At 44.7% G+C, this 11776-nt stretch overlaps 1 long non-coding RNA gene across 1 annotated transcript; it reads left to right on the top strand.

Moving 5' to 3' along the window:
- Nucleotides 1–675: 675 nt before the first annotated feature.
- LOC129862412 (uncharacterized) lies at nucleotides 676–3152 on the top strand. Its single transcript, XR_008760761.1, has 3 exons — nucleotides 676–770; nucleotides 2925–2949; nucleotides 3068–3152. It is a non-coding gene; the product is annotated as an uncharacterized LOC129862412 (long non-coding RNA).
- Nucleotides 3153–11776: the final 8624 nt, after the last annotated feature.

Genomic DNA, 11776 nt, shown 5'->3' with positions numbered 1-11776 from the left:
AACACAATGAAATAACTGTGAATAAGTGTGTTTTACAATTGCGTATGAAATTTTTTGATCCTCGTCTTCACTTCTGTTTTATGTAAATGCTTCTCAACAGTCAAGGCAAAACAGAAGGAAGATGATATATCTGAGGACAACATGTATGTGTGTTAAATTGGACCTGTGAGCTGGTTGGTCTGCTTGCATACAGTATTCAACCAATGATGATGATGAAAGTGTTGATTTTATTGATGTAATTCCTCTCTCTCTCAGTATTCAGAGTGGAGTGATGACCTGGCTCTCCAATGGATTCACAAGTGCTCTTCCTCAACCAGCAGGCACACCTAACCTCAGCAGATCCAACTCTGTATCCAGGGTTAGAGGCAGACAACACTACCTGTATCAGTCAGCCTGTGATTTCATCAGTGGAATGTTTTTTGTTGCTGTGTAAAGGGTTAATGTGTGATGTCATTCTCTCCCTGCACTTTCTGCTTCAATCCACCAGTCACTGCAGGAGGATGAAAGGTATGAAGGGAGGACTTTATCAAAGTGTTGAATTGGTTTATTCTGTAGAATTTTTTTCTTGAAGTAATATACAAGGTATGTTGAAATGTGGAAATATATTTAAAAAAAGAAAAAAGTTTGATAGTTCTATAAATTGACTGAAGAGACCTCTTTCCAACAGCAATGGGGTGATTAAGTGGATTGCAGATGGACTGAGTAAGGTGGTACCCCAGCCAGATGAAAAGTACAGAGAGGATATTCGAGAGGAGGAGGATGAAACAGAGGTGAGGTGACACCAAGTCATGGTAGCTTTGTTTTCAGGAGAGCACATGGTGCTCAATGATTTAAAAAACTTTGTTCTTCAAACATAGCTTATGAAAATCATGTTTGTCAGGTTGCCTCAAGGCTTTTAAACAGTATATAACTTTAAAAGTGCTCCACTTTCATTAAAACATGATGATGGTAGTTGTGATGATATCACAACTAAAGTGGCCAAATAACTTCTTAAAATTAAGCACATTAATACGCTTTATAACCAGTGTACTGTAGAGCCTAATTGGTATACATAGGCTGCGGGTGAGTTTTAAGTTTGTGGAAGATCATTTTCACCATTAAAAATGCACCTTTATAATAAAGCATTACATGCATAATCACATTTGCCGTCACTTTCGAGAACAGTGTTTGATTGCATTTTGGAACATTTGCGCTTATATCCCACTGCCATGTGTGCATTTCTGCACTTATAATGTGAAAAAATAGCCTAATAGTTTATCTACATTTTAAGCTGTTCGGGAGTATGTATGGAATATTTATTTATTGCACAGAAGGACAAGTTGACCAATAGAATAGGTCAACTTTTGTATTATGAGGGATAGTAGATTGACATAGGCTTTTGCTGATCGTTAGGCCTACTCATCTTGTTGGCTGACTAAAAGTCGCTAAATGTGGACAGTTCTAACAGTGCGTCCCCGACGTGTCTGTCTTCATTCACTTGTAGCCTTCTTCTTAGCTGAAATGTCTGTGAGTAGGACCCGATCACATGACGGGCATTGGCTACATCTGAGAAAGCCATGTGAGTGAGAAGTGCTTCAGGGCACCGCAGCTGAGAAGAGGGAATTAAGATTAGCCTATTACATTCAACTAAAGGGCACAACGGCGCACTTCCTTTTGAAATCGTTTGGAGAAAATATCCTTTCTATTTTATATGTTCAATTGTATTCTTCATACTATAAAATAATAAAAAAGAATGTCACGGAATTTTAAACAAATCTTGTCTGCTAAATGAACTAGTGTAGCCCACAGCCATATCAGGGCCTAACATAAGGACAACTCAGAGTATGCTATTCTGTTCTTCTGAAATAGACTACATTTTCTTCATATCGTGTTTCTTTAGACCCGTCTACAATAAATAATGGATTTATTGTGATGGTGTAGGCTATACTAAATGGATTTATTACACTTTTTAAAATGTAGATGTTCCAAAAGTCTGCATTGGTGGCTTGTAGGCTATGCGTGGAAGCCAGGAGATGCCAAACGTCTTTATGCTAATTAACGGTCAATTACTGTGAGACCGGCAGTTTGACAATCACCGGCTGACAAAATTTCATGACCGCCACAGCCCTAGTTGCACCCCATGCTTTTGCCCTCAGAACAGCCTCAATTCGACGGGGCATGGACTCTACAAGGTGTCGAAAGCATTTCACAGGGATGCAGGCCCATGTTGACTCCAATGCTTCCCCCAGTTGTCAAGTTGGCTGGATGTCCTTTCGGCGGTGGACCATTTTTGATACACACGGGAAACTGTTGAGCGTGAAAACCCAGCAGCGTTGCAGTTCTTGACACAGTTCCTGGCACCCACTACCATACCCTGTTCAAAGGCACTTAAATATTTTGTCTTGCCCCTTCACCCTCTGAATGGCACACATACACAATCCGTCTCAATTGTCTCAAGGCTTAAAATCCTTCTCTAACCTGTCGCCTACACTGAGTGAAGTGGCTTTAAGCTTAACAAGTGACATCAATAAGGAATCATATTTTTCACCTGGATTCACCTGGTCAGTTATATCATGGAAAGAACAGGTGTTCTCAATGTTTTGAATACTCAGTGTACATTTGATGATTTGGGTTTGAAAACTTTAACAGCATTGCTTTGATAGATATAGATACGGTTCAAATTGTAAATTGTTTTACAATTTATATAAATAGAATCATAATTCCTTTAAAACAGCACCCTTTCATAACCAAATAGCCCATTTAAAAATACATTTATAATTGGACAGCAGAGGAGCATTTTAAACTATTGTAATGTAATAACATAAAATGATCAAAACAACTATATGGTAAATATTTAATATACCCATTGTAAAAAATGAAAGTTTGTGATGCTGAGTTATTCACATTATGTTGCTGTCAATCAAATGCTGACTTCTCTTTTTCAGGTTTATAACATGAAAGATGTGCCTGGTATGTGTTTAAATTTGTCACACAGCAATCCCATTTGTGTGTACCGGTATGTCACAAATGTTGTAACTGCTTTGACTCACTATTGATGTGGTCACTGATTGGTCTATTTTCTTTCTAGACGCAGAGCCCCTCCCACATATACCTGTGGTGGAGATGTTTTCAGAAAATGAGGAAGAGGATCAGATACCACAGTTCCCCCCCAAGTGAGTCACACAGAGACACGCCTCCCCCCACTGCACAGCCCCCCCCCCCCCCCCCCCCCCCCCCACACACCCCACTCCTCTGCCACCTGGACAGACACATATACACAGCCAAATTCAACTTCAGTAACTTCACTTTCACCCCATCATGCTGACAAAATGTATCTTAATCCTAATCGCCCCCCGACTCTCTCTGCCACTTGGCTTCTACCACCATCTCTTTATTCCTCTATCTGTTTTCTTCCTGTCTGTCTTGCATTGCAGTGTGGTTAACTGGATTAAGAATGCTATTCCTCAGCCTGTGATGCTCCCTGCAGGCTACATAAGTAAGGCCCAACAGGCCCAGGGTAAGAGGTCATCTCTTGACAAAGGTAGAAGCAGAGTTTAAATGTTTGAGGCCAGTTACCTCAACATAGATTAAAAGCCTTGTCCTGGAGTATGAAACCTACTCAATGGAGGATTTCAATTGAAATAACTTTGTAGTCAAAGCAAAATCAAATCCAATTGTATTAGTCACATGCAACCTTACAGTGAAATGCTTACTTACGAGCCCCTAACCGACAGTGCAGTTTAAAAAAATACAAATAAGAGATAATAGTAACAAGTAATTACAGAGCAGCAGTAAAAAATAGACAAAATGAGAAAAAAAATCCAGAGGTTGTGGACAGGTGTCTTTTATACTGATAACAAGTTCAAACAGGTGCCATTAATACAGGTAACGAGTGGAGGACAGAGGAGCCTCTTATTAAAGAAGAAGTTACAGATCTGTGAGAGCCAGAAATCTTGCTTGTTTGTAGGTGACCAAATACTTATTTTCCACCATAATTTGCAAATAAATTCATTAAAAATCCTACAATGTGATTTTCTGGAATTTTTTTTCTCATTTTGTCTGTCATAGTTGAAGTGTACCTATGATGAAAATTACAGGCCTCTCTCATCTTTTTAAGTGGGAGAACTTGCACAATTGGTGGCTGACTAAATACTTTTTTCCCCCACTGTATACAGGGGGGTGCCGGTACAGTGTTAATGTACGGGGGCACCGGTTAGTTGAGGTAGCATGTAGGTAGCGTTAATTAAAGTGACTATGCATAGATGACAAAAGAGAGTGGCAGTGGTGTGGAGAGGGGGGGGGGGTGGCAATGTGAATAGTCTGGGTAGCCATTTGACTACCGTAATTTCTGGACTATTAAGCGCACCTGAATATAAGCCGCACCCACTGAATTTAAAAAATATATGTATTTTGTACATAAATAAGCCACACATGTCTATAAGCCGCAGGTGCCTACCGGTACATTGAAACAAATGAACTTTACACAGCCTTTAAACGAAACACGGCTTGTAACAAAAAAATATGGGCTTTTAAACGAAACACGGCTTGTAACAAAAATAAATAGGCTTTAACGAAACACGGCTTGTAACAATTTTTTTTTTTAAATAGCAGTAAACAGTAGCCTACCAAGAAAGTCCTTGGTCACTATCTTCCTCCTCCTGTGCACTGAAACCACTGAAGTCATCTCCTTCGGTGTCGGAGTTGAATAGCCTCAGAATTGCTTCATCCGATGTTGGATCGTTTTCATTGTCGCTCTCGTCACTTTCATCCGGAGGCAAATTCCCCGCTGAGCTCATGCTGCCCTCTTCAACACGCAGCAGTCCAGCCTTTCGAAACCCGTTGATGATAGTGGATCTTTTGACAATGCTCCAAGCTGTCAGGACCCACTGGCAGACTTGACCATAAGTTGCTCTTCGCATGCGGCCCGTTTTAGTGAAGGATTTCTGCCCACTTGTCATCCAAGCCTCCCACTGAACATGGAGCGCCACCTTAAATGCACGATTTACACTGATGTCGAGTGGCTGCAAATACTTTGTTGTGCCCCCAGGAATCACAGCTGGAATTGAGTTTGTCCTCTTGATGGCTTCTTTCACAGAATCTGTTATGTGGGCCCTCATGCTGTCCAACACGAGCAATGCCTTGTTCTTGTGAAAGAATCCTCCCGGTCGCTTGCCGTAACACTCCGTATGCCATTCATGCATTAGGCTTTCCGTCCTCCATCCTTTCTTGTTGACTTTCACAACAATTCCTCTCGGGAATTTTTCTTTTGGCATCGTCATGCGTTTGAAAATCAACATCGGTGGAAGCTTTTCTCCCGATGCCGTGCAGCTCAGAACACAGGTGAAGTGTGTTTTTTCATGCCCAGTTGTTTTCAGCGTGATGGATGATTCGCCTTTCCTGTTGACAGTCCGAGTGAGAGGCAGGTCAAACGTCAGAGGAACCTCAACCATATTTATGATGTCGTGCGGGCCGATGGAATGCTCCGATATCTTTGCATCAGTGAATTTGCGGAAGTTTGAAACTTTTTCCTCGTAGTCGGGAGGGAGCTGCTGACACACTCGTCCATACCCTGATGGACAGGCCTTTACGTCTCATAAATCTTAGACACCACGATGGTCCACCTCTAAAATCCTCAAACTTCATTGCGGTGGCGATTGTTTTGGCTTTCAGTCGGATCTCCACAGTTGAAACACCTCGGCCGTCTGCTCTCTGTGTGTTGACCCAGTCTTCAAGCTCATTTTCTAGTTCGGGCCATCTGCTTTTCTTCCCTCTGAAAGCTTTTGTTGTCTTTCTGCACCGAGTCAGTTCCTCACGCTGCTGTTTCCAACGTCTTATCATCGACTCATTAAGGCCAAGCTCCCGTGCAGCAGCTCTATTTCCTTTTCCAACAGCCAGATCGCCTTCAACTTGAAAGCTGCATCATATGCATTTCTCCGTGTCTTTGCCATGATGAGGGTGACAAAATGACTACCGTAATCAGAATGATGGGAAGTTTGAGCGCGCTCGATTTACGTCACATTATGTGACGTTGCTCAGTTTTTTGGCGGCATGAATTTGTGAAAGCGGGAAAAATCCATAAATTAGCCACGTCATTGTATAAGCCGCGGGGTTCAAAGCGTGGGAAAAAGTAGCGGCTTATAGTCCGGAAATTACGGTAGATGTTCAGGAGTCTTATGGCTTGGGGGTAGAAGCTGTTTAGAAGCCTCTTGGACCTAGACTCCGCGCTCCGGTACTGCTTGCCGGTAAATTTAACAGTCTATGACGAGGGTGGCTGGAGTCTTTGACAATTTTTAGGGCGTTCCGCTGACACCGCCTGGTATAGAGGTCCTGGATGGCAGAAAGCTTGGCCCCAGTGATGTACTGGGCCGTTCGCACTAACCTCTGTAGTGTCTTGCGGTCGGAGGCCAAACAGTTGCCATATCAGGCAGTGATGCAACCAGTCAGGATGCTCTCGATGGTGCAGCTGTAGAACCTTTTGAGGATCTGAGGACCCATGCCAAATAGGTTTTGTCATACCCGCTTCACGACTGTCATGGTGTGCTTGGACCATGTTAGTTTGTTGGTGATGTGGACACCAAGGAACTTGAAGCTCTCAACCTGCTCCACTGCAGCCCCGTCGATGAGAATGGGGGCGTGCTCGGTCCTCTTTTTCCTGTAGTCCACAATCATCTCCTTTGTCTTGATCACATTGAGGAAGCGGTTGTTGTCCTGGTACCACACAGCCAGGTCTTTGACCTCCTCCCTATAAGCTGTCTCGTCGTTGTTGGTGATCAGGCCTGTTGTGTCATCGGCAAAATTAATGATGGTGTTGGAGTTGTGCCTGGCCGTGCAGTCATGAGTGAAGAGGGAGTACAGGAGGGGGCTGAGCACGCACTCCTGAGGGGCCCCTGTATTGAGGCTCAGCGTGGCGGATGTGTTGTTACCTACCCTTACCACCTGGGGGCGGCCCGTCAGAAAGTCCAGGATCCAGTTGCAGAGGGAGGTGTTTAGTCCCATGGTCCTTAGCTTATTGATGAGCTTTGAGGGCACTTGAACACTGAGCTGTAGTCAATGAATATCATTCTCACATAGGTGTTCCTTTTGTCCAGGTGGGAAAGGGAAATGTGGAGTGCAATAGAGACTGCATCATCTGTGGATCTGTTAGGGCGGTATGCAAGTTGGAGTGGGTCTAGGGTTTCTGGGATGATGGTGTTGATGTGAGCCATGACCAGCCTTTCAAAGCACTTCATGGCTACAGATGTGAGTGCTACGGTTCAGTAGTCATTTAGGCAGGTCACCTTAGTGTTCTTGGGCACAGGCACTATGGTGGTCTGCTTAAAATGTTGGTATTACAGACTCGAACAGGGAGAGGTTGAAAATGTCAGTGAAGACACTTGCTAATTGGTCAGCGCATGCTCGCAGTACACATCCTGGTAATCCGTCTGGCCCTGTGGCCTTGTGAATGTTAACCTGTCTAAATGTTTTACTCACATCGGCTGCGGAGAGCGTGATCACACAGTCTTCCGGTACAGTTAGTGCTCTCATGCATGTTTCAGTGTTATTTGCCTCGAAGCTAGCATAGAAGTAGTTTAGCTTGTCCGGTAGGCTCGTGTCCCTGGGCAGCTCTCGGCTGTGCTTCCTTTTGTAGTCTGTAATGGTTTGCAGGCTCTGTCCCGGACTAGTCTTAATCTGTGTCCAGAAACCTGCACCTAATAATACAAATCTACTAGCTACGCGTGTATGCTAATGTTGTACACCTGTCTTCTCATTTTCTCTCAGTTCTCTCACCACCTCCAGAGTCCCTCAAAGGAGATGAGGACTCACAGAACTCTAAGTAAATTTAACCCACAGACGGCACTATGCTACAGCCGTTAGAATGTAGGCTCAGCTGTATGTCTGTATGTTTCTGTGTTCCCTTTGGCCTGTTAGTAAGGTGTTTCTCTGTGTCCCACAGTGTCGTAGGCTGGTTCGTGACGGGCCTCGGCCTCAAGATGCCACAGCCTGTCGCGAGATCCAGAGATGATGTTGAAGTTGTGCCGAATGGTACGTGATATTTATTTTTGATGTTTTTCACATTTTATCTTCCTCTTACCTTCAAACCGAGGCCTCATTCTCAGTTCAAAATACAAGTAAATCTAAAATCACACAAAGGACTCACCACAGAGTCAGTTAGACACAGTTAGACCCGTCAGCAATTTTTACAAATTCAGGTTAATTAAGATGATATGCCATGCAGTAAGTGTAGGCTTGGGACCTACTATTTCTCTTTTATTTTGTACTATTTCTTCTATATTCTATAAAGTGTTGAAGTCACAGAAGAGATTGTAACCCTCTCCTTCTGTTGGTCCGGTTTAGAGAGACCCTAACTCAGTCCATCTTCTCCTTCTGTTTCAGGGGGGGTGGGAGCGCTGAGAGACCCTTAAACAAAAGGAGAAAGAAGACTGAGGAACCGTGAGAGAGACTGAGAACAAAGAGATAGAGGCAGAAAGACAGACTTACCGACATAGATGATTGTGGACATTTATACAGCTCCACTGAGCAACCTGGCAGCTGTGAGACATCGCTTAATTTTTTTTTAACTTACCTTACTCTTTATGGAATGCAGATATTTTTGTTTGATTTTAATTGTGTATAGTCAATGTATATCAGTTCATTAAAATGAACTGTTTGTCAGTTAATGTCAGTTGTTCAAATCTTGTCGATATGTAGCAAGAAATGGGTCTTGTCTTCATTGTAGTAATCTTTGAAGTCATTTGGATTCATTAAGAGATTAAGTATATTAGAAAATACATACAGACACATAGAGCTATCAGGCAACATTGTGTCTCATAGTTTTTGTACATTAAATATACCACATTAAACTACTTTTTTGAAGGTAAAGATTATTGCTGCACTAAAAAGCTAACACAAAAATGACTTAATCCTATTGTACATGTTTTCCCTTGTGACCTATTCTCATCGCCTTGAACTATGAATGTGACCTAAGGTTGAAATTATGTTTATTTTGATAGAGTCAAACAGAGTCAAGGCAGTCAAGTTATTACAAATAAGTTGATAAATTATGACATCATGCCTAAAAAGTATGCCTGACATTATAATAACGTGTTGTAAAATATTATAAAAATAATAAAGATATCATCTGAAATATTTTGTCGTGTTAAGAGATGATATTAAATTCTTACAAAACATTTTGTATATTGTATTAATTTAAGCATATTGCTTAATATTGAAAAATAAAATAAGAGAATGTCATATTTTAATTGTTGATTTCAAAGATTTTCCTCTCAAATCAAATGCTACACATCAAACACAATTGATTGTTCACATTACCATGTTGACTCTTGGTGTCTTATCAGTTGTAACAGTCCAGACACAGACAATGACGTACTGTATGACTGCTTGTCCCAAAGTCTCTAAAAGACCCAAAGCAGTGGACCTGGTTCTGGAGGAAGTAGTAGAACATTTAACATTTAAGTCATTTAGCAGACGCTCTTATCCAGAGCGACTTACAAATTGGTGCATTCACCTTATGACATCCAGTGGAACAGCCACTTTACAATAGTGCATCTAAATCTTTTAAGGGGGGGGGGGGGCAGAAGGATTGCTTTATCCTAGGTATTCCTTGAAGAGGTGGGGTTTCAGGTGTCTCCGGAAGGTGGTGATTGACTCCGCTGTCCTGGCATCGTGAGGGAGTTTGTTCCACCATTGGGGTGCCAGAGCAGCGAACAGTTTTGACTGGGCTGAGCGGGAACTGTACTTCCTCAGTGGTAGGGAGGCGAGCAGGCCAGAGGTGGATGAACGCAGTGCCCTTGTTTGGGTGTAGGGCCTGATCAGAGCCTGAAGGTACTGAGGTGCCGTTCCCCTCACAGCTCCGTAGGCAAGCACCATGGTCTTGTAGCGGATGCGAGCTTCAACTGGAAGCCAGTGGAGAGAGCGGAGGAGCGGGGTGACGTGAGAGAACTTGGGAAGGTTGAACACCAGACGGGCTGCGGCGTTCTGGATGAGTTGTAGGGGTTTAATGGCACAGGCAGGGAGCCCAGCCAACAGCGAGTTGCAGTAATCCAGACGGGAGATGACAAGTGCCTGGATTAGGACCTGCGCCGCTTCCTGTGTGAGGCAGGGTCGTACTCTGCGGATGTTGTAGAGCATGAACCTACAGGAACGGGCCACCGCCTTGATGTTGGTGGAGAACGACAGGGTGTTGTCCAGGATCACGCCAAGGTTCTTAGCGCTCTGGGAGGAGGACACAATGGAGTTGTCAACCGTGATGGCGAGATCATGGAACGGACAGTCCTTCCCCGGGAGGAAGAGCAGCTCCGTCTTGCCGAGGTTCAGCTTGAGGTGGTGATCCGTCATCCACACTGATATGTCTGCCAGACATGCAGAGATGCGATTCGCCACCTGGTCATCAGAAGGGGGAAAGGAGAAGATTAATTGTGTGTCGTCTGCATAGCAATGATAGGAGAGACCATGTGAGGTTATGACAGAGCCAAGTGACTTGGTGTATAGCGAGAATAGGAGAGGGCCTAGAACAGAGCCCTGGGGGACACCAGTGGTGAGAGCGCGTGGTGAGGAGACAGATTCTCGCCACGCCACCTGGTAGGAGCGACCTGTCAGGTAGGACGCAATCCAAGCGTGGGCCGCGCCGGAGATGCCCAACTCGGAGAGGGTGGAGAGGAGGATCTGATGGTTCACAGTATCGAAGGCAGCCGATAGGTCTAGAAGGATGAGAGCAGAGGAGAGAGAGTTAGCTTTAGCAGTGCGGAGCGCCTCCGTGATACAGAGAAGAGCAGTCTCAGTTGAGTGACTAGTCTTGAAACCTGACTGATTTGGATCAAGAAGGTCATTCTGAGAGAGATAGCAGGAGAGCTGGCCAAGGACGGCACGTTCAAGAGTTTTGGAGAGAAAAGAAAGAAGGGATACTGGTCTGTAGTTGTTGACATCGGAGGGATCGAGTGTAGGTTTTTTCAGAAGGGGTGCAACTCTCGCTCTCTTGAAGACGGAAGGGACGTAGCCAGCGGTCAAGGATGAGTTGATGAGCGAGGTGAGGTAAGGTAGAAGGTCTCCGGAAATGGTCTGGAGAAGAGAGGAGGGGATAGGGTCAAGCGGGCAGGTTGTTGGGCGGCCGGCCGTCACAAGACGCGAGATTTCATCTGGAGAGAGAGGGGAGAAAGAGGTCAAAGCACAGGGTTGGGCAGTGTGAGCAGAACCAGCGGTGTCGTTTGACTTAGCAAACGAGGATCGGATGTCGTCGACCTTCTTTTCAAAATGGTTGACGAAGTCGTCTGCAGAGAGGGAGGAGGGGGGGGGGGGAGGGGGCGGAGGATTCAGGAGGGAGGAGAAGGTGGCAAAGAGCTTCCTAGGGTTAGAGGCAGATGCTTGGAATTTAGAGTGGTAGAAAGTGGCTTTAGCAGCAGAGACAGAAGAGGAAAATGTAGAGAGGAGGGAGTGAAAGGATGCCAGGTCCGCAGGGAGGCGAGTTTTCCTCCATTTCCGCTCGGCTGCCCGGAGCCCTATTCTGTGAGCTCGCAATGAGTCGTCGAGCCACGGAGCGGGAGGGGAGGACCGAGCCGGCCTGGAGGATAGGGGACATAGAGAGTCAAAGGATGCAGAAAGGGAGGAGAGGAGGGTTGAGGAGGCAGAATCAGGAGATAGGTTGGAGAAGGTTTGGGCAGAGGGAAGAGATGATAGGATGGAAGAGGAGAGAGTAGCGGGGGAGAGAGAGCGGAGGTTGGGACGGCGCGATACCATCCGAGTAGGGGCAGTGTGGGAAGTGTTGGATGAGAGCGAGAGGGAAAAGGATACAAGGTAGTGGTCG

This window comes from Salvelinus fontinalis, chromosome 9, assembly GCF_029448725.1.
Source record: "Salvelinus fontinalis isolate EN_2023a chromosome 9, ASM2944872v1, whole genome shotgun sequence".
Taxonomy (NCBI): Eukaryota; Metazoa; Chordata; class Actinopteri; order Salmoniformes; family Salmonidae; genus Salvelinus; species Salvelinus fontinalis.
The sequence above is the reverse complement of the archived record's forward strand: the minus strand, read 5'-3'. Positions and strand labels throughout refer to the sequence as shown.